Here is a 22,371-nt window from a genome sequence, read left to right as displayed (position 1 = left end):
TCATGCCACAAGCCAAAAGTTTAGAACGTATGGTACTATGTTTTTCACAAATACTGAAAAGTTCTATTTTTATAAGCTGAATGTATAATGCCTTTCTGTGGGCATTTGTCCGTCTGTTCTTTAGTCATTCAAACACTATGGAAGACTTGCCCTCCACCACAAGACGTGTGCTTAGATCTTCACCTTCTACTTAGTGTGACTTCAATGGAAGTTTTTCCTTGAGCTTTTTCAGCTTACAAACAACCTCTCTTAGGTACCACAGTAGGTAGTCGTGGCCGAGTGGTTAAGGTGATGGACTAGAAATCCATTGGGGTTTCCCCGCGCAGGTTCAAATCCAGCCGACTACGTTCTGCTTTGATCATTTTCAATCATGTGTTGTTTTTTTGAATTCTCCTGAGTCAATTGGCACAAAGCTCACTGCTACCTCAAGTCACAAATCTACTTAACCTTTTCCATGTCTCAAAGGTAAGCCTAACCCATGTGTAGTTGTGGCCGAGTGGTTAAGGCGATGGACTCGAAATCCATTAGGGTATCCCTGCGCAGGTTCCAATCCTGCCAACTACGGCATGTTCTTGGACAGTTCTGCAAAGGTCTGACTTTATGAATTCAACAGGTGCATTCCTTACGCTTCAAATCTTCATTTGCAGCTTTCTCTCCAGCAAAGAAAACAAAGGCCAGCAGTGGCATAACCAAATCTCATTACACTAGTACTAAAGGCCAGCAGTGTATTGGATTTTCTGACACTGTACATATACAGCTATGAAACTGGAGAACCTAAGCAGAAGAAGGGCAGCACAATCTTTAAGGCAATAGCCAACATTTCCAGGCTACTTCTTAGGCGCAAATTTAAGATGTTCCCTACAAAATAGAGCTTTGAATTTAGATCTACTTTATCGGTCTACATCAAACACGTTCTTGTTTATGTCTCTCTAGCTGGTATTTTCCATGGGTTGTTGGTGGTATCGTGGTGAAAATAGTTGCCTTCCAAACAATAGAAAAGCATTGCTAAAATTGAGCAGACACAGACCTGTCATCCGGCCCGCTTTTCTCCAATCAGCTTACAGACCCCTGGTGATGGTAATTGAAGCTGCCTGTGTGAAAGGGTCCTTAAAGAGACAATTCTTAATTATGTCCCTGCTGCCCCCTGTGGTGGGGCAATATATTCAAGAATCAGCAGAAGAAAGCACAGATCAACAGAGTGAATAAAGCAAAAGCAGGGAGATACTTGCATTGCAAGTCTTCGAATCATCGTCTTCTAAAGAATAGGAGCTTTATACCCTGCTTCCCTACTGGAATTATGCCTTCACTGTTGGTCAGGAGATCACTCCACCCCAACAGTGCAGGCATAAATCGGTGTGCTCAGGAAGGCACCCAGCAGAGGGACATGGTCCATACAAAGGGTGCCAGAACTTTGTCGAAAGACGGGCTGTGGGTCCAGGACAGTAGAGCGTTCGGGGCATTAGGGTAGTAGGTCTGAACTGAAAAAGCAAAGCCTTGCACTTCAAAGTTAGCCTCTTCCATGTGGTCAAGGTAGGCCATATAGACATGATTGTAGTTGTGGCCGAGTGGGTAAGGCAATGGATTTGAACTCTATTGTGGGGTCTCTCTGCTCCAGCTTCATAATCCTGCCAACTACAGTCTGTTCTTGGATTGTCTAAATGGGGGTCTCCCTGCACAGGTTAAAATCTTGCCAACTATACGGTCTGTTCTTGGATTGTCCCATGAAGATATGACTCTCAGCAGTTATGGTTCCTGTACTGCAAGTGGCTTGTGTTATTGTCATGGACAACATATGCACTCTTGCTTCAGGTTAGGAATGCCCACAGTACAGAAGTGTCTTCTTTTCTCTAAAGAAGTGGCTTGGATTAGTTGCAAAGCATTTTTCAACCTAAAATGTACACAGAGCACACAGGTGTGGGAAGGTTGGAGCACATAGAGCAAGGATGAAGGAATATTAGCCATCTCCAGGTAGTAGAACTTCCAGTGGGATGGTTTTTCATCATATAAGCATTTCCTCAGGTTTCCAGACCAGAGTCTTTTCATGCCACAAGCCAAAAGTTTAGAACGTATGGTACTATGTTTTTCACAAATACTGAAAAGTTCTATTTTTATAAGCTGAATGTATAATGCCTTTCTGTGGGCATTTGTCCGTCTGTTCTTTAGTCATTCAAACACTATGGAAGACTTGCCCTCCACCACAAGACGTGTGCTTAGATCTTCACCTTATACTTAGTGTGACTTCAATAGAAGTTTTTCCTAGAGCTTTTTCAGCTTAAAAACAACCTCTCTTAGATACCACAGTAGGTAGTCGTGGCCGAGTGGTTAAGGCGATGGACTAGAAATCCATTGGGGTTTCCCTGCGCAGGTTCAAATCCTGCCGACTACGTTCTGCTTTGATCATTTTCAATCATGTGTTGTTTTTTTGAATTCTCCTGAGTCAATTGGCACAAAGCTCACTGCTACCTCAAGTCACAAATCTACTTAACCTTTTCCATGTCTCAAAGGTAAGCCTAACCCATGTGTAGTTGTGGCCGAGTGGTTAAGGCGATGGACTCGAAATCCATTAGGGTCTCCCTGCGCAGGTTCAAATCCTGCCAACTACGGCATGTTCTTGGACAGTTCTGCAAAGGTCTGACTTTATGAATTCAACAGGCGCATTCCTTACGCTTCAAATCTTCATTTGCAGCTTTCTCTCCAGCAAAGAAAACAAAGGCCAGCAGTGGCATAACCAAATCTCATTACACTAGTACTAAAGGCCAGCAGTGTATTGGATTTTCTGACACTGTACATATACAGCTATGAAACTGGAGAACCTAAGCAGAAGAAGGGCAGCACAATCTTTAAGGCAATAGCTAACATTTCCAGGCTACTTCTTAGGCGCAAATTTAAGATGTTCCCTACAAAATAGAGCTTTGAATTTAGATCTACTTTATCGGTCTACATCAAACACGTTCTTGTTTATGTCTCTCTAGCTGGTATTTTCCATGGGTTGTTGGTGGTATCGTGGTGAAAATAGTTGCCTTCCAAACAATAGAAAAGCATTGCTAAAATTGAGCAGACACAGACCTGTCATCCGGCCCGCTTTTCTCCAATCAGCTTACAGACCCCTGGTGATGGTAATTGAAGCTGCCTGTGTGAAAGGGTCCTTAAAGAGACAATTCTTAATTATGTCCCTGCTGCCCCCTGTGGTGGGGCAATATATTCAAGAATCAGCAGAAGAAAGCACAGATCAACAGAGTGAATAAAGCAAAAGCAGGGAGATACTTGCATTGCAAGTCTTCGAATCATCGTCTTCTAAAGAATAGGAGCTTTATACCCTGCTTCCCTACTGGAATTATGCCTTCACTGTTGGTCAGGAGATCACTCCACCCCAACAGTGCAGGCATAAATCGGTGTGCTCAGGAAGGCACCCAGCAGAGGGACATGGTCCATACAAAGGGTGCCAGAACTTTGTCGAAAGACGGGCTGTGGGTCCAGGACAGTAGAGCGTTCGGGGCATTAGGGTGGTAGGTCTGAACTGAAAAAGCAAAGCCTTGCACTTCAAAGTTAGCCTCTTCCATGTGGTCAAGGTAGGCCATATAGACATGATTGTAGTTGTGGCCGAGTGGGTAAGGCAATGGATTTGAACTCTATTGTGGGGTCTCTCTGCTCCAGCTTCATAATCCTGCCAACTACAGTCTGTTCTTGGATTGTCTAAATGGGGGTCTCCCTGCACAGGTTAAAATCTTGCCAACTATACGGTCTGTTCTTGGATTGTCCCATGAAGATATGACTCTCAGCAGTTATGGTTCCTGTACTGCAAGTGGCTTGTGTTATTGTCATGGACAACATATGCACTCTTGCTTCAGGTTAGGAATGCCCACAGTACAGAAGTGTCTTCTTTTCTCTAAAGAAGTGGCTTGGATTAGTTGCAAAGCATTTTTCAACCTAAAATGTACACAGAGCACACAGGTGTGGGAAGGTTGGAGCACATAGAGCAAGGATGAAGGAATATTAGCCATCTCCAGGTAGTAGAACTTCCAGTGGGATGGTTTTTCATCATATAAGCATTTCCTCAGGTTTCCAGACCAGAGTCTTTTCATGCCACAAGCCAAAAGTTTAGAACGTATGGTACTATGTTTTTCACAAATACTGAAAAGTTCTATTTTTATAAGCTGAATGTATAATGCCTTTCTGTGGGCATTTGTCCGTCTGTTCTTTAGTCATTCAAACACTATGGAAGACTTGCCCTCCACCACAAGACGTGTGCTTAGATCTTCACCTTATACTTAGTGTGACTTCAATAGAAGTTTTTCCTAGAGCTTTTTCAGCTTACAAACAACCTCTCTTAGGTACCACGGTAGGTAGTCGTGGCCGAGTGGTTAAGGCGATGGACTAGAAATCCATTGGGGTTTCCCCGCGCAGGTTCAAATCCTGCTGACTACGTTCTGCTTTGATCATTTTCAATCATGTGTTGTTTTTTTGAATTCTCCTGAGTCAATTGGCACAAAGCTCACTGCTACCTCAAGTCACAAATCTACTTAACCTTTTCCATGTCTCAAAGGTAAGCCTAACCCATGTGTAGTTGTGGCCGAGTGGTTAAGGCGATGGACTCGAAATCCATTAGGGTCTCCCTGCGCAGGTTCAAATCCTGCCAACTACGGCATGTTCTTGGACAGTTCTGCAAAGGTCTGACTTTATGAATTCAACAGGCGCATTCCTTACGCTTCAAATCTTCATTTGCAGCTTTCTCTCCAGCAAAGAAAACAAAGGCCAGCAGTGGCATAACCAAATCTCATTACACTAGTACTAAAGGCCAGCAGTGTATTGGATTTTCTGACACTGTACATATACAGCTATGAAACTGGAGAACCTAAGCAGAAGAAGGGCAGCACAATCTTTAAGGCAATAGCTAACATTTCCAGGCTACTTCTTAGGCGCAAATTTAAGATGTTCCCTACAAAATAGAGCTTTGAATTTAGATCTACTTTATCGGTCTACATCAAACACGTTCTTGTTTATGTCTCTCTAGCTGGTATTTTCCATGGGTTGTTGGTGGTATCGTGGTGAAAATAGTTGCCTTCCAAACAATAGAAAAGCATTGCTAAAATTGAGCAGACACAGACCTGTCATCCGGCCCGCTTTTCTCCAATCAGCTTACAGACCCCTGGTGATGGTAATTGAAGCTGCCTGTGTGAAAGGGTCCTTAAAGAGACAATTCTTAATTATGTCCCTGCTGCCCCCTGTGGTGGGGCAATATATTCAAGAATCAGCAGAAGAAAGCACAGATCAACAGAGTGAATAAAGCAAAAGCAGGGAGATACTTGCATTGCAAGTCTTCGAATCATCGTCTTCTAAAGAATAGGAGCTTTATACCCTGCTTCCCTACTGGAATTATGCCTTCACTGTTGGTCAGGAGATCACTCCACCCCAACAGTGCAGGCATAAATCGGTGTGCTCAGGAAGGCACCCAGCAGAGGGACATGGTCCATACAAAGGGTGCCAGAACTTTGTCGAAAGACGGGCTGTGGGTCCAGGACAGTAGAGCGTTCGGGGCATTAGGGTGGTAGGTCTGAACTGAAAAAGCAAAGCCTTGCACTTCAAAGTTAGCCTCTTCCATGTGGTCAAGGTAGGCCATATAGACATGATTGTAGTTGTGGCCGAGTGGGTAAGGCAATGGATTTGAACTCTATTGTGGGGTCTCTCTGCTCCAGCTTCATAATCCTGCCAACTACAGTCTGTTCTTGGATTGTCTAAATGGGGGTCTCCCTGCACAGGTTAAAATCTTGCCAACTATACGGTCTGTTCTTGGATTGTCCCATGAAGATATGACTCTCAGCAGTTATGGTTCCTGTACTGCAAGTGGCTTGTGTTATTGTCATGGACAACATATGCACTCTTGCTTCAGGTTAGGAATGCCCACAGTACAGAAGTGTCTTCTTTTCTCTAAAGAAGTGGCTTGGATTAGTTGCAAAGCATTTTTCAACCTAAAATGTACACAGAGCACACAGGTGTGGGAAGGTTGGAGCACATAGAGCAAGGATGAAGGAATATTAGCCATCTCCAGGTAGTAGAACTTCCAGTGGGATGGTTTTTCATCATATAAGCATTTCCTCAGGTTTCCAGACCAGAGTCTTTTCATGCCACAAGCCAAAAGTTTAGAACGTATGGTACTATGTTTTTCACAAATACTGAAAAGTTCTATTTTTATAAGCTGAATGTATAATGCCTTTCTGTGGGCATTTGTCCGTCTGTTCTTTAGTCATTCAAACACTATGGAAGACTTGCCCTCCACCACAAGACGTGTGCTTAGATCTTCACCTTATACTTAGTGTGACTTCAATGGAAGTTTTTCCTAGAGCTTCTTCAGCTTACAAACAACCTCTCTTAGGTGCCACAGTAGGTAGTCGTGGCCGAGTGGTTAAGGCGATGGACTAGAAATCCATTGGGGTTTCCCCGCGCAGGTTCAAATCCTGCCGACTATGTTCTGCTTTGATCATTTTCAATCATGTGTTGTTTTTTTGAATTCTCCTGAGTCAATTGGCACAAAGCTCACTGCTACCTCAAGTCACAAATCTACTTAACCTTTTCCATGTCTCAAAGGGAAGCCTAACCCATGTGTAGTTGTGGCCGAGTGGTTAAGGCGATGGACTCGAAATCCATTAGGGTCTCCCTGCACAGGTTCAAATCCTGCCAACTACGGCATGTTCTTGGACAGTTCTGCAAAGGTCTGACTTTATGAATTCAACAGGCGCATTCCTTACGCTTCAAATCTTCATTTGCAGCTTTCTCTCCAGCAAAGAAAACAAAGGCCAGCAGTGGCATAACCAAATCTCATTACACTAGTACTAAAGGCCAGCAGTGTATTGGATTTTCTGACACTGTACATATACAGCTATGAAACTGGAGAACCTAAGCAGAAGAAGGGCAGCACAATCTTTAAGGCAATAGCTAACATTTCCAGGCTACTTCTTAGTCACAAATTTAAGATGTTCCCTACAAAATAGAGCTTTGAATTTAGATCTACTTTATCGGTCTACATCAAACACGTTCTTGTTTATGTCTCTCTAGCTGGTATTTTCCATGGGTTGTTGGTGGTATCGTGGTGAAAATAGTTGCCTTCCAAACAATAGAAAAGCATTGCTAAAATTGAGCAGACACAGACCTGTCATCCGGCCCGCTTTTCTCCAATCAGCTTACAGACCCCTGGTGATGGTAATTGAAGCTGCCTGTGTGAAAGGGTCCTTAAAGAGACAATTCTTAATTATGTCCCTGCTGCCCCCTGTGGTGGGGCAATATATTCAAGAATCAGCAGAAGAAAGCACAGATCAACAGAGTGAATAAAGCAAAAGCAGGGAGATACTTGCATTGCAAGTCTTCGAATCATCGTCTTCTAAAGAATAGGAGCTTTATACCCTGCTTCCCTACTGGAATTATGCCTTCACTGTTGGTCAGGAGATCACTCCACCCCAACAGTGCAGGCATAAATCGGTGTGCTCAGGAAGGCACCCAGCAGAGGGACATGGTCCATACAAAGGGTGCCAGAACTTTGTCGAAAGACGGGCTGTGGGTCCAGGACAGTAGAGCGTTCGGGGCATTAGGGTGGTAGGTCTGAACTGAAAAAGCAAAGCCTTGCACTTCAAAGTTAGCCTCTTCCATGTGGTCAAGGTAGGCCATATAGACATGATTGTAGTTGTGGCCGAGTGGGTAAGGCAATGGATTTGAACTCTATTGTGGGGTCTCTCTGCTCCAGCTTCATAATCCTGCCAACTACAGTCTGTTCTTGGATTGTCTAAATGGGGGTCTCCCTGCACAGGTTAAAATCTTGCCAACTATACGGTCTGTTCTTGGATTGTCCCATGAAGATATGACTCTCAGCAGTTATGGTTCCTGTACTGCAAGTGGCTTGTGTTATTGTCATGGACAACATATGCACTCTTGCTTCAGGTTAGGAATGCCCACAGTACAGAAGTGTCTTCTTTTCTCTAAAGAAGTGGCTTGGATTAGTTGCAAAGCATTTTTCAACCTAAAATGTACACAGAGCACACAGGTGTGGGAAGGTTGGAGCACATAGAGCAAGGATGAAGGAATATTAGCCATCTCCAGGTAGTAGAACTTCCAGTGGGATGGTTTTTCATCATATAAGCATTTCCTCAGGTTTTCAGACCAGAGTCTTTTCATGCCACAAGCCAAAAGTTTAGAACGTATGGTACTATGTTTTTCACAAATACTGAAAAGTTCTATTTTTATAAGCTGAATGTATAATGCCTTTCTGTGGGCATTTGTCCGTCTGTTCTTTAGTCATTCAAACACTATGGAAGACTTGCCCTCCACCACAAGACGTGTGCTTAGATCTTCACCTTATACTTAGTGTGACTTCAATAGAAGTTTTTCCTAGAGCTTTTTCAGCTTACAAACAACCTCTCTTATGGACCACAGTAGGTAGTCGTGGCCGAGTGGTTAAGGCGATGGACTAGAAATCCATTGGGGTTTCCCCGCGCAGGTTCAAATCCTGCCGACTACGTTCTGCTTTGATCATTTTCAATCATGTGTTGTTTTTTTGAATTCTCCTGAGTCAATTGGCACAAAGCTCACTGCTACCTCAAGTCACAAATCTACTTAACCTTTTCCATGTCTCAAAGGGAAGCCTAACCCATGTGTAGTTGTGGCCGAGTGGTTAAGGCGATGGACTCGAAATCCATTAGGGTCTCCCTGCGCAGGTTCAATCCTGCCAACTACGGCATGTTCTTGGACAGTTCTGCAAAGGTCTGACTTTATGAATTCAACAGGCGCATTCCTTACGCTTCAAATCTTCATTTGCAGCTTTCTCTCCAGCAAAGAAAACAAAGGCCAGCAGTGGCATAACCAAATCTCATTACACTAGTACTAAAGGCCAGCAGTGTATTGGATTTTCTGACACTGTACATATACAGCTATGAAACTGGAGAACCTAAGCAGAAGAAGGGCAGCACAATCTTTAAGGCAATAGCTAACATTTCCAGGCTACTTCTTAGGCGCAAATTTAAGATGTTCCCTACAAAATAGAGCTTTGAATTTAGATCTACTTTATCGGTCTACATCAAACACGTTCTTGTTTATGTCTCTCTAGCTGGTATTTTCCATGGGTTGTTGGTGGTATCGTGGTGAAAATAGTTGCCTTCCAAACAATAGAAAAGCATTGCTAAAATTGAGCAGACACAGACCTGTCATCCGGCCCGCTTTTCTCCAATCAGCTTACAGACCCCTGGTGATGGTAATTGAAGCTGCCTGTGTGAAAGGGTCCTTAAAGAGACAATTCTTAATTATGTCCCTGCTGCCCCCTGTGGTGGGGCAATATATTCAAGAATCAGCAGAAGAAAGCACAGATCAACAGAGTGAATAAAGCAAAAGCAGGGAGATACTTGCATTGCAAGTCTTCGAATCATCGTCTTCTAAAGAATAGGAGCTTTATACCCTGCTTCCCTACTGGAATTATGCCTTCACTGTTGGTCAGGAGATCACTCCACCCCAACAGTGCAGGCATAAATCGGTGTGCTCAGGAAGGCACCCAGCAGAGGGACATGGTCCATACAAAGGGTGCCAGAACTTTGTCGAAAGACGGGCTGTGGGTCCAGGACAGTAGAGCGTTCGGGGCATTAGGGTGGTAGGTCTGAACTGAAAAAGCAAAGCCTTGCACTTCAAAGTTAGCCTCTTCCATGTGGTCAAGGTAGGCCATATAGACATGATTGTAGTTGTGGCCGAGTGGGTAAGGCAATGGATTTGAACTCTATTGTGGGGTCTCTCTGCTCCAGCTTCATAATCCTGCCAACTACAGTCTGTTCTTGGATTGTCTAAATGGGGGTCTCCCTGCACAGGTTAAAATCTTGCCAACTATACGGTCTGTTCTTGGATTGTCCCATGAAGATATGACTCTCAGCAGTTATGGTTCCTGTACTGCAAGTGGCTTGTGTTATTGTCATGGACAACATATGCACTCTTGCTTCAGGTTAGGAATGCCCACAGTACAGAAGTGTCTTCTTTTCTCTAAAGAAGTGGCTTGGATTAGTTGCAAAGCATTTTTCAACCTAAAATGTACACAGAGCACACAGGTGTGGGAAGGTTGGAGCACATAGAGCAAGGATGAAGGAATATTAGCCATCTCCAGGTAGTAGAACTTCCAGTGGGATGGTTTTTCATCATATAAGCATTTCCTCAGGTTTCCAGACCAGAGTCTTTTCATGCCACAAGCCAAAAGTTTAGAACGTATGGTACTATGTTTTTCACAAATACTGAAAAGTTCTATTTTTATAAGCTGAATGTATAATGCCTTTCTGTGGGCATTTGTCCGTCTGTTCTTTAGTCATTCAAACACTATGGAAGACTTGCCCTCCACCACAAGACGTGTGCTTAGATCTTCACCTTATACTTAGTGTGACTTCAATGGAAGTTTTTCCTAGAGCTTCTTCAGCTTACAAACAACCTCTCTTAGGTGCCACAGTAGGTAGTCGTGGCCGAGTGGTTAAGGCGATGGACTAGAAATCCATTGGGGTTTCCCCGCGCAGGTTCAAATCCTGCCGACTATGTTCTGCTTTGATCATTTTCAATCATGTGTTGTTTTTTTGAATTCTCCTGAGTCAATTGGCACAAAGCTCACTGCTACCTCAAGTCACAAATCTACTTAACCTTTTCCATGTCTCAAAGGGAAGCCTAACCCATGTGTAGTTGTGGCCGAGTGGTTAAGGCGATGGACTCGAAATCCATTAGGGTCTCCCTGCACAGGTTCAAATCCTGCCAACTACGGCATGTTCTTGGACAGTTCTGCAAAGGTCTGACTTTATGAATTCAACAGGCGCATTCCTTACGCTTCAAATCTTCATTTGCAGCTTTCTCTCCAGCAAAGAAAACAAAGGCCAGCAGTGGCATAACCAAATCTCATTACACTAGTACTAAAGGCCAGCAGTGTATTGGATTTTCTGACACTGTACATATACAGCTATGAAACTGGAGAACCTAAGCAGAAGAAGGGCAGCACAATCTTTAAGGCAATAGCTAACATTTCCAGGCTACTTCTTAGTCGCAAATTTAAGATGTTCCCTACAAAATAGAGCTTTGAATTTAGATCTACTTTATCGGTCTACATCAAACACGTTCTTGTTTATGTCTCTCTAGCTGGTATTTTCCATGGGTTGTTGGTGGTATCGTGGTGAAAATAGTTGCCTTCCAAACAATAGAAAAGCATTGCTAAAATTGAGCAGACACAGACCTGTCATCCGGCCCGCTTTTCTCCAATCAGCTTACAGACCCCTGGTGATGGTAATTGAAGCTGCCTGTGTGAAAGGGTCCTTAAAGAGACAATTCTTAATTATGTCCCTGCTGCCCCCTGTGGTGGGGCAATATATTCAAGAATCAGCAGAAGAAAGCACAGATCAACAGAGTGAATAAAGCAAAAGCAGGGAGATACTTGCATTGCAAGTCTTCGAATCATCGTCTTCTAAAGAATAGGAGCTTTATACCCTGCTTCCCTACTGGAATTATGCCTTCACTGTTGGTCAGGAGATCACTCCACCCCAACAGTGCAGGCATAAATCGGTGTGCTCAGGAAGGCACCCAGCAGAGGGACATGGTCCATACAAAGGGTGCCAGAACTTTGTCGAAAGACGGGCTGTGGGTCCAGGACAGTAGAGCGTTCGGGGCATTAGGGTGGTAGGTCTGAACTGAAAAAGCAAAGCCTTGCACTTCAAAGTTAGCCTCTTCCATGTGGTCAAGGTAGGCCATATAGACATGATTGTAGTTGTGGCCGAGTGGGTAAGGCAATGGATTTGAACTCTATTGTGGGGTCTCTCTGCTCCAGCTTCATAATCCTGCCAACTACAGTCTGTTCTTGGATTGTCTAAATGGGGGTCTCCCTGCACAGGTTAAAATCTTGCCAACTATACGGTCTGTTCTTGGATTGTCCCATGAAGATATGACTCTCAGCAGTTATGGTTCCTGTACTGCAAGTGGCTTGTGTTATTGTCATGGACAACATATGCACTCTTGCTTCAGGTTAGGAATGCCCACAGTACAGAAGTGTCTTCTTTTCTCTAAAGAAGTGGCTTGGATTAGTTGCAAAGCATTTTTCAACCTAAAATGTACACAGAGCACACAGGTGTGGGAAGGTTGGAGCACATAGAGCAAGGATGAAGGAATATTAGCCATCTCCAGGTAGTAGAACTTCCAGTGGGATGGTTTTTCATCATATAAGCATTTCCTCAGGTTTTCAGACCAGAGTCTTTTCATGCCACAAGCCAAAAGTTTAGAACGTATGGTACTATGTTTTTCACAAATACTGAAAAGTTCTATTTTTATAAGCTGAATGTATAATGCCTTTCTGTGGGCATTTGTCCGTCTGTTCTTTAGTCATTCAAACACTATGGAAGACTTGCCCTCCACCACAAGACGTGTGCTTAGATCTTCACCTTATACTTAGTGTGACTTCAATAGAAGTTTTTCCTAGAGCTTTTTCAGCTTACAAACAACCTCTCTTATGGACCACAGTAGGTAGTCGTGGCCGAGTGGTTAAGGCGATGGACTAGAAATCCATTGGGGTTTCCCCGCGCAGGTTCAAATCCTGCCGACTACGTTCTGCTTTGATCATTTTCAATCATGTGTTGTTTTTTTGAATTCTCCTGAGTCAATTGGCACAAAGCTCACTGCTACCTCAAGTCACAAATCTACTTAACCTTTTCCATGTCTCAAAGGGAAGCCTAACCCATGTGTAGTTGTGGCCGAGTGGTTAAGGCGATGGACTCGAAATCCATTAGGGTCTCCCTGCGCAGGTTCAATCCTGCCAACTACGGCATGTTCTTGGACAGTTCTGCAAAGGTCTGACTTTATGAATTCAACAGGCGCATTCCTTACGCTTCAAATCTTCATTTGCAGCTTTCTCTCCAGCAAAGAAAACAAAGGCCAGCAGTGGCATAACCAAATCTCATTACACTAGTACTAAAGGCCAGCAGTGTATTGGATTTTCTGACACTGTACATATACAGCTATGAAACTGGAGAACCTAAGCAGAAGAAGGGCAGCACAATCTTTAAGGCAATAGCTAACATTTCCAGGCTACTTCTTAGGCGCAAATTTAAGATGTTCCCTACAAAATAGAGCTTTGAATTTAGATCTACTTTATCGGTCTACATCAAACACGTTCTTGTTTATGTCTCTCTAGCTGGTATTTTCCATGGGTTGTTGGTGGTATCGTGGTGAAAATAGTTGCCTTCCAAACAATAGAAAAGCATTGCTAAAATTGAGCAGACACAGACCTGTCATCCGGCCCGCTTTTCTCCAATCAGCTTACAGACCCCTGGTGATGGTAATTGAAGCTGCCTGTGTGAAAGGGTCCTTAAAGAGACAATTCTTAATTATGTCCCTGCTGCCCCCTGTGGTGGGGCAATATATTCAAGAATCAGCAGAAGAAAGCACAGATCAACAGAGTGAATAAAGCAAAAGCAGGGAGATACTTGCATTGCAAGTCTTCGAATCATCGTCTTCTAAAGAATAGGAGCTTTATACCCTGCTTCCCTACTGGAATTATGCCTTCACTGTTGGTCAGGAGATCACTCCACCCCAACAGTGCAGGCATAAATCGGTGTGCTCAGGAAGGCACCCAGCAGAGGGACATGGTCCATACAAAGGGTGCCAGAACTTTGTCGAAAGACGGGCTGTGGGTCCAGGACAGTAGAGCGTTCGGGGCATTAGGGTGGTAGGTCTGAACTGAAAAAGCAAAGCCTTGCACTTCAAAGTTAGCCTCTTCCATGTGGTCAAGGTAGGCCATATAGACATGATTGTAGTTGTGGCCGAGTGGGTAAGGCAATGGATTTGAACTCTATTGTGGGGTCTCTCTGCTCCAGCTTCATAATCCTGCCAACTACAGTCTGTTCTTGGATTGTCTAAATGGGGGTCTCCCTGCACAGGTTAAAATCTTGCCAACTATACGGTCTGTTCTTGGATTGTCCCATGAAGATATGACTCTCAGCAGTTATGGTTCCTGTACTGCAAGTGGCTTGTGTTATTGTCATGGACAACATATGCACTCTTGCTTCAGGTTAGGAATGCCCACAGTACAGAAGTGTCTTCTTTTCTCTAAAGAAGTGGCTTGGATTAGTTGCAAAGCATTTTTCAACCTAAAATGTACACAGAGCACACAGGTGTGGGAAGGTTGGAGCACATAGAGCAAGGATGAAGGAATATTAGCCATCTCCAGGTAGTAGAACTTCCAGTGGGATGGTTTTTCATCATATAAGCATTTCCTCAGGTTTCCAGACCAGAGTCTTTTCATGCCACAAGCCAAAAGTTTAGAACGTATGGTACTATGTTTTTCACAAATACTGAAAAGTTCTATTTTTATAAGCTGAATGTATAATGCCTTTCTGTGGGCATTTGTCCGTCTGTTCTTTAGTCATTCAAACACTATGGAAGACTTGCCCTCCACCACAAGACGTGTGCTTAGATCTTCACCTTATACTTAGTGTGACTTCAATGGAAGTTTTTCCTAGAGCTTCTTCAGCTTACAAACAACCTCTCTTAGGTGCCACAGTAGGTAGTCGTGGCCGAGTGGTTAAGGCGATGGACTAGAAATCCATTGGGGTTTCCCCGCGCAGGTTCAAATCCTGCCGACTACGTTCTGCTTTGATCATTTTCAATCATGTGTTGTTTTTTTGAATTCTCCTGAGTCAATTGGCACAAAGCTCACTGCTACCTCAAGTCACAAATCTACTTAACCTTTTCCATGTCTCAAAGGGAAGCCTAACCCATGTGTAGTTGTGGCCGAGTGGTTAAGGCGATGGACTCGAAATCCATTAGGGTCTCCCTGCGCAGGTTCAAATCCTGCCAACTACGGCATGTTCTTGGACAGTTCTGCAAAGGTCTGACTTTATGAATTCAACAGGCGCATTCCTTACGCTTCAAATCTTCATTTGCAGCTTTCTCTCCAGCAAAGAAAACAAAGGCCAGCAGTGGCATAACCAAATCTCATTACACTAGTACTAAAGGCCAGCAGTGTATTGGATTTTCCTGTCGCATCATGGCAGCATACACTCTGGGTTGTGACTCCGCCCCCACAACCTGATAGGACCACATAGCTATAAGATGAAGATACGCCCCCCGCCCCGGTATTCTCTTATTTTTCCTCACCTGTTGGGACCGCACGGATCATCACCCTCTTACCGCTTTCGCCCCAGCCAGGTTCTAGCCTCTCCTGGGTGGAAGTCCTTACCGGTACAGCCTCTAAAGGAAGCTAAATGGAAGGAACCCCACTCTGGTGATCTCAGGGGTATGAATACTTTTTCTCTGCAAACAGAGCATTGCCTCTATAGCCGTTGAAAGTAAGCCTTAAACAGGCTGAAGGCATATAATAAAAAGATTGGTCTTTAAGCCTTAAACAGGCTTAGTACCTGCGGTGGTCTCCTGTTTCCTCTTCCTCCCTGGTGTCACTCTGTCTGCAACCTGACAGCATACTCTCTGCCTTCAGTATCTTTTGTCACCTTAGGTTGTCTGGTGCCTTTACCCCAGTGTTGCCTTTCTGCCATATTTTACTTCCTTTTCCTTACCTCTCTAGTCCCACAGCAACATCACCACTCTTCCTGGTCACTCTGCCGCTTTGCACATGCTCACTGTGCACTTTGGGCAGCCTGTGTATGTCTATCTATGTCTTTTCCCTTTTCCAAGATGGCGCCGGCGGCCGCATGGCACTACTGAGCATGTGCGGGCGGGACATGACCCCAGCTCCAATTTTAAAAGGGGAAGATGCCTTTTTTAACGCAGATGTCTTTTTTTGCCTGTTTTTTGTGCTCAGCTGAATTTCATGACTGATGCATTTCTGTTTTTTTCTACCCCAGTGTTGCCTCTCTGTTTGGTAAGTATCTCCCCTGTATTTTTCTTCTCTCTATTCCCCTCTTGTTTCTGTTATGGCTTTATCTTCCTTACCCTTTTTGCGTTACCTGTGTCTTCAGGCTTCCTCTGTTTCCCTATCCATGGAGACCACTGCTCCAGCAGATCACCACCAGCATAATAGGTAAGAGGGAAGGAGTTTGGTAAGTAGAGAAGATCGAAAAAGAGAGCAGGACGCACTAGCGCTACCTAAATGGTTAGCCCCATCAGGTCCACAAGATCATCTCGCAGAGATTCCTCGCATAGAAGAAGCCGCTCTGGCCATAGGCGGAGCCATTCGGGTGGAGGAAGTCGCTCAGGGAAAGGGAGTCGCAGAAGGAGTCGCTCCAGGTCTTGTTCAAGGCGCAGCCATTCCCGCCGAAGAAGATCCCCTGACCGGAGGCGCCATTCACCAGCACGTCACTCCCATCCTTATGAAAATACCTGCTGGATATGCGGGGCCATAGCCCTTCCACATATTTTGGCATGCCGCCGGTGCTTTGAAGAAGCCACCAGAGAGAAAGGGCAAGAACACAGAGAGCTCACAGAGTCTTCTGCCCCACGTGTCGCTCCTGACACGGAGTTATCTTAACGGGGTGCTTCGCTGGCTCCCCCAAGTACTTCCAGAGAGCATGATTCTCCTTCAGATGAGGAAGAACTAGAGGCTTCAGCGGGCTTTGACTTCTCCCTAATAGAGCCTTTTGTGAGGTCAGTGAAGGGGGCCATTAGCTGGGAGGAACCACAGGAGGCCCAACCCAAAAGGAGAAAATATTTACCGAACCTGATGAGAGAACCCGAAGCCTTCCCCTTCATTGATGAGTTGGAGGAACTTATCAGAGACGAGTGGCAGAGACCCGAGAAGAAAGCAAGTCTTAACAATCGGCTTGCCAAACTATATCCTCTAAAGGAGGCTAAAATTAAATCTCTCGTGTCCCCACCAGTGGTGGATGCATCCCTCATGCGTGTGGCCAGACACGTTACGCTCCCTATCGAGGACGCTGTGTCATTCAAGGATGTCCTGGATAGGAAGATCGATACTGATCTCAAAAGAGCTTACTTAGCAGCAGGAGGCGTATGCAGGCCAGCAGTGGTTCTTGCAGCTGTGGGTAAGGCTATTGCCAGTTGGTCAGCAAGCACAGAAAAGCTTGTATCCAAGGCGCTGATCAGGACCAGATAGTAAGGGCCCTGAAAGAACTAAGCCTTGCAGGGGATTTTGTGGCAGAGGCATCTGTGGATGCTATTAAGTCCGCATCCAGGGCTATATTGTCCTTGGTAATGGCCAGACGGGCTCTCTGGCTCAAACCCTGGGCGGCAGATCCTGCTTCCAAGTCCAATTGGTGCTGCATCCCGTATGATGGTGAGAACCTTTTTGGCGCAAAATTGGACTCTGCTATTTCTAAGGTCACTGCCGGAAAATCAGGGCTTATCCCCTCGGATAGAAAGCCAAAGCTTCAGAGGCCTCCTCCCTTTAAGCGTAACCTCCCGGACAGGTACAGGGATGCCAAGTCCTACAGGCCTGGTAGGGAGTACAGAAGGAACTGGAAGGCCCCTCAAACGTCCTTCCTGACGTCCCAGAAGCCCAGGACCCCAGCATCTACTGACCAGAAGTCCTGTTGAAGGTGCGTCCGCCCAGCCAGCAGTGGTGGGGGCCAGACTCTCAAAGTTCACGCTGGTCTGGGGGGAAACAATAAGCGTTAACCACCGTTTGCGTCGGGCACAGATGGTCATTCAGGTGACTTCCCCCGGGGGACCATTTTTGCCCAACTAACCTCCCGTCATCCCGGCAAAAGAGGTTAGCCTTGACCCGATACGTTCAGGATCTGCTCCAAAAGGAAGCAATTACCGAGGTGCCCCTATCCCAAAGAGGTCGGGGGTTCTATTCCCCTCTATTTCTAGTAAAAAACAAATCAGGGGACCTACGTCCGGTCCTGGATCTAAACGTAAACCGCTCTATCCAGGTAGAAGCATTCAAAATGGAGAATCTACAGTCTATCCTCCAGGCCATAAATCTGGGGGACTGGATGCTCTCCATAGATCTACAGGGCGCCTACCTCCATATCCCTATCCATTCAGAACTCCAAAAGTTCCTCAGTTTTTCACTAAACCACAGACACTTTCAGTTCTGAAGTATTCTGTTTGGAATTTCTGCGGCTCCCAGGACCTTTACAAAGGTCCTTCTTCCCGTTATCGCGCATCTGAGGGAGAGGGGGCTGCGAGTCCACCATTATCTGGACGATATTCTCCTCCTCTCAGACAGCCGGGAGTCGCTGTTACAGCATCGAAAGATCCTCGTCTCCACTCTGCAGAATCTGGGATGGCTCATAAACTGGGGGAAGAGCCAGACTCGGCCCACCCAGAGAATGATCTTCTTAGGAGCCCAGTTGAATACAGTGCAGCTGCCTCTGGAGAAGTCTTCCCTGTTGGTCCGGAAGGTGAAGAAGGCCATTCTAGCAAGATCCCTGTCGGCCAGAGTATGCCTCAGCCTTCTAGGCTCCCTATCAGCGACAATTCCTATGGTCCGTTGGGCTCAGTGGCACACCAGACCTCTGCAGAACTCCTTCCTACATCAGTGGGATGGTTCATCCATGACCCAGACGATCCGGATCTCGGAGACAGTCAGGCGCTCATTGCGTTGTGGTCCCCACAACTTAAACAATTGCAAACACATAGTCATCCCTCCTCAGGAGGTAGTGACCACGGATGCCAGTCTAGAAGGTTTGGGAGCCCACTACCAGTCCCATGCAGCGCAGGGCCGTTGGCCTTTCGAAGTACGGGACTCGGTATCGAACGTGCTGGAGATGAGGGCGGCCCTCCAGGCTTTCCTGGCCTTCAGCTCCCTTTTAAGGGGGAAGCAGGTCCTCTTAAGGATGGACAACAAGGTTGCTGTTGCCTACATAAACAAACAGGGGGGGAACCAGGAGTCCCTCCATGATGCGGGAAGTTCTCCCTGTGATTGAATGGGCACAGTTGAACCTGTCAGACCTGAGGGCTAATTACATCCAGGGGTTCGAGAACATCTTAGCCGACATGCTCAGCAGGGAGTTCGCCTTCAACAAAGAGTGGTCCCTGAGCCCTCAGGCCTTCTGCCTTCTCCCTCATCTGCCAGACCTGGGGTCAACCAGACATAGACCTTGCTGCGACTCCGGCAAACTCCAAATGCCGAAGGTTCCTGTCGAGGTTTCCCTTTCACTTAGCGGAGGGGACAGATTGCCTCCAGCATCCCTGGAACTTCCATCTCGGGTATATCTGCCCTCTGACTCCCCTGATGCGAGATTTCTCTTAAGGCTCAAGAGATCAACGGCATTGGTGATAGCGGTGATTCCTTTTTTTGGCCCAGGAGGCCATGGTTCACCACCCTCCTACAACTGAGCACGGCAGACCCTCTTGCTCTTCCCTGTCAGCCGACTTGCTCTCCCAGGGCCAGCTACTACATCCAGATTCGGGGAAGCTGTACTTGATGGCTTGGGGGCTGAGAGGGCTAGGTATCTATGTCAGGGCTTCTCCCAGAAGGTAGCTGATACCCTGCTCCAGGCCAGAAAACCTACCACCAACTGCACCTACCGCAGGGTCTGGGAGAAGTTTGTTGCCTTCTCTCAGGACCTTGGCCGGGATCTGTCCTCCCTTTCGGCTCCTCTGATCCTAGAGTTCCTGCAATCAGGCTTAGACAAAGGTCTTAGCTCTGGTACTCTGAAAGTTCAGGTGTCAGCTCTATCCGCCCTGACAGGGTTTAAATGGGCTCACGATCCCCTTGTTATGCAATTTCAGAAGGCCTGTCTTAAACTAAGACCACCTAGGAAGCCTTCCTTTCCAACATGGGACCCATCAGTCATCTTAGAGGTACTATCCAAAGAACCCTGTTTTCTGCTGGAAAACATCTCCCTCTGGCACCTGACACTAAAAGTCACCTTTCCTGGTCGCAATCACATCAGCGAAGAGAGTTTCAGAGATGCAAGCATTACTGATTAAGGAGCCGTATCTGATCATTCATCCGGACAGGGTAGTTCTAAGGCCCTTGGATCACTTTATCCCAAAGGTGGCATCCTCTTTTCACTTCAACCAGGAAATCAACTTGCCAGCTCTTAACACAGACCAGGGTGACCCTCATCCTCTGGATGTAAGGGGCAACATCATAAATTTCCCTGTCCAAATCCTTTAAAAGATCGGAGAACCTCTTCATCATTCCCTATGGCCTTAGGAGAGGTCAAGCAGCTTCGGCCCGAACCATTGCCTCCTGGTTGGTGAAGGCCTACTTGCTGAGTGAGTCGCAAATTCCTGAAGACCTTAGGGCTCATTCCACCAGAGCAGTGGCCACCTCCTGGGCAGCGTATTGTAGGGTCTCAGTGGAAACCATCTGCAGAGCGGCCACTTGGTCCTCCAGGAACACCTTTATCTCTCACTACAAGGTGGACTCAGCTCAGCTATCAACAGTAGAATTGGGAAAGCCCATTATTCAAGCCAACTCTTCTATTCCTTGCTAATAAACGTTTACCTTTGCATTTCCCACCCAGTCTGCGAGTTAATCCCCAGAGTGTATGCTGCCATGATGCGACAGGAAAATGGAAAATTGTATACTTACCTTTCCGTAATTTTCCTTTCCTGTCGCATCTTCATGGCAGCATACAATATCCCACCCGCAAAGGTGATTCATATATACAGAGAATACCGGGGCGGGGGGCGTATCTTCATCTTATAGCTATGTGGTCCTATCAGGTTGTGGGGGCGGAGTCACAACCCAGAGTGTATGCTGCCATGAAGATGCGACAGGAAAGGAAAATTACGGAAAGGTAAGTATACAATTTTCCATTTTCTGACACTGTACATATACAGCTATGAAACTGGAGAACCTAAGCAGAAGAAGGGCAGCACAATCTTTAAGGCAATAGCTAACATTTCCAGGCTACTTCTTAGGCGCAAATTTAAGATGTTCCCTACAAAATAGAGCTTTGAATTTAGATCTACTTTATCGGTCTACATCAAACACGTTCTTGTTTATGTCTCTCTAGCTGGTATTTTCCATGGGTTGTTGGTGGTATCGTGGTGAAAATAGTTGCCTTCCAAACAATAGAAAAGCATTGCTAAAATTGAGCAGACACAGACCTGTCATCCGGCCCGCTTTTCTCCAATCAGCTTACAGACCCCTGGTGATGGTAATTGAAGCTGCCTGTGTGAAAGGGTCCTTAAAGAGACAATTCTTAATTATGTCCCTGCTGCCCCCTGTGGTGGGGCAATATATTCAAGAATCAGCAGAAGAAAGCACAGATCAACAGAGTGAATAAAGCAAAAGCAGGGAGATACTTGCATTGCAAGTCTTCGAATCATCGTCTTCTAAAGAATAGGAGCTTTATACCCTGCTTCCCTACTGGAATTATGCCTTCACTGTTGGTCAGGAGATCACTCCACCCCAACAGTGCAGGCATAAATCGGTGTGCTCAGGAAGGCACCCAGCAGAGGGACATGGTCCATACAAAGGGTGCCAGAACTTTGTCGAAAGACGGGCTGTGGGTCCAGGACAGTAGAGCGTTCGGGGCATTAGGGTGGTAGGTCTGAACTGAAAAAGCAAAGCCTTGCACTTCAAAGTTAGCCTCTTCCATGTGGTCAAGGTAGGCCATATAGACATGATTGTAGTTGTGGCCGAGTGGGTAAGGCAATGGATTTGAACTCTATTGTGGGGTCTCTCTGCTCCAGCTTCATAATCCTGCCAACTACAGTCTGTTCTTGGATTGTCTAAATGGGGGTCTCCCTGCACAGGTTAAAATCTTGCCAACTATACGGTCTGTTCTTGGATTGTCCCATGAAGATATGACTCTCAGCAGTTATGGTTCCTGTACTGCAAGTGGCTTGTGTTATTGTCATGGACAACATATGCACTCTTGCTTCGGGTTAGGAATGCCCACAGTACAGAAGTGTCTTCTTTTCTCTAAAGAAGTGGCTTGGATTAGTTGCAAAGCATTTTTCAACCTAAAATGTACAAAGAGCACACAGGTGTGGGAAGGTTGGAGCACATAGAGCAAGGATGAAGGAATATTAGCCATCTCCAGGTAGTAGAACTTCCAGTGGGATGGTTTTTCATCATATAAGCATTTCCTCAGGTTTCCAGACCAGAGTCTTTTCATGCCACAAGCCAAAAGTTTAGAACGTATGGTACTATGTTTTTCACAAATACTGAAAAGTTCTATTTTTATAAGCTGAATGTATAATGCCTTTCTGTGGGCATTTGTCCGTCTGTTCTTTAGTCATTCAAACACTATGGAAGACTTGCCCTCCACCACAAGACGTGTGCTTAGATCTTCACCTTATACTTAGTGTGACTTCAATGGAAGTTTTTCCTAGAGCTTCTTCAGCTTACAAACAACCTCTCTTAGGTACCACAGTAGGTAGTCGTGGCCGAGTGGTTAAGGCGATGGACTAGAAATCCATTGGGGTTTCCCCGCGCAGGTTCAAATCCTGCCGACTACGTTCTGCTTTGATCATTTTCAATCATGTGTTGTTTTTTTGAATTCTCCTGAG

The 22,371-nt window shown here is 45.6% G+C and overlaps 12 non-coding genes across 12 annotated transcripts; all 12 read left to right on the top strand.

Annotated features, from left to right (window-relative positions):
• Positions 1-482: 482 nt before the first annotated feature.
• TRNAS-CGA (transfer RNA serine (anticodon CGA)) lies at positions 483-564 on the top strand. Its single transcript has one exon. It is a non-coding gene; the product is annotated as a tRNA-Ser (tRNA).
• A 1,957-nt stretch (positions 565-2,521) lies between these two features.
• TRNAS-CGA (transfer RNA serine (anticodon CGA)) lies at positions 2,522-2,603 on the top strand. The gene has a single exon. It is a non-coding gene; the product is annotated as a tRNA-Ser (tRNA).
• A 1,957-nt stretch (positions 2,604-4,560) lies between these two features.
• Positions 4,561-4,642, top strand: TRNAS-CGA (transfer RNA serine (anticodon CGA)). Its single transcript has one exon. It is a non-coding gene; the product is annotated as a tRNA-Ser (tRNA).
• A 1,957-nt stretch (positions 4,643-6,599) lies between these two features.
• On the top strand, positions 6,600-6,681 carry TRNAS-CGA (transfer RNA serine (anticodon CGA)). Its single transcript has one exon. It is a non-coding gene; the product is annotated as a tRNA-Ser (tRNA).
• A 1,740-nt stretch (positions 6,682-8,421) lies between these two features.
• TRNAS-AGA (transfer RNA serine (anticodon AGA)) lies at positions 8,422-8,503 on the top strand. Its single transcript has one exon. It is a non-coding gene; the product is annotated as a tRNA-Ser (tRNA).
• A 135-nt stretch (positions 8,504-8,638) lies between these two features.
• Positions 8,639-8,719, top strand: TRNAS-CGA (transfer RNA serine (anticodon CGA)). Its single transcript has one exon. It is a non-coding gene; the product is annotated as a tRNA-Ser (tRNA).
• A 1,957-nt stretch (positions 8,720-10,676) lies between these two features.
• TRNAS-CGA (transfer RNA serine (anticodon CGA)) lies at positions 10,677-10,758 on the top strand. The gene has a single exon. It is a non-coding gene; the product is annotated as a tRNA-Ser (tRNA).
• A 1,740-nt stretch (positions 10,759-12,498) lies between these two features.
• Positions 12,499-12,580, top strand: TRNAS-AGA (transfer RNA serine (anticodon AGA)). Its single transcript has one exon. It is a non-coding gene; the product is annotated as a tRNA-Ser (tRNA).
• Positions 12,581-12,715: 135 nt separating this feature from the next.
• Positions 12,716-12,796, top strand: TRNAS-CGA (transfer RNA serine (anticodon CGA)). The gene has a single exon. It is a non-coding gene; the product is annotated as a tRNA-Ser (tRNA).
• A 1,740-nt stretch (positions 12,797-14,536) lies between these two features.
• TRNAS-AGA (transfer RNA serine (anticodon AGA)) lies at positions 14,537-14,618 on the top strand. The gene has a single exon. It is a non-coding gene; the product is annotated as a tRNA-Ser (tRNA).
• A 135-nt stretch (positions 14,619-14,753) lies between these two features.
• Positions 14,754-14,835, top strand: TRNAS-CGA (transfer RNA serine (anticodon CGA)). The gene has a single exon. It is a non-coding gene; the product is annotated as a tRNA-Ser (tRNA).
• Positions 14,836-22,238: 7,403 nt separating this feature from the next.
• On the top strand, positions 22,239-22,320 carry TRNAS-AGA (transfer RNA serine (anticodon AGA)). The gene has a single exon. It is a non-coding gene; the product is annotated as a tRNA-Ser (tRNA).
• The last annotated feature ends 51 nt before the right edge of the window (positions 22,321-22,371 follow it).

This window comes from Lithobates pipiens, unplaced genomic scaffold, assembly GCF_037356315.1.
Source record: "Lithobates pipiens isolate NorthernLeopardFrog02 unplaced genomic scaffold, aLitPip1_a1.2 Scaffold_18, whole genome shotgun sequence".
NCBI lineage: Eukaryota > Metazoa > Chordata > Amphibia > Anura > Ranidae > Lithobates > Lithobates pipiens.
Note: the sequence above shows the minus strand (reverse complement) of the source record. Positions and strands in the feature narration are given on the sequence as shown.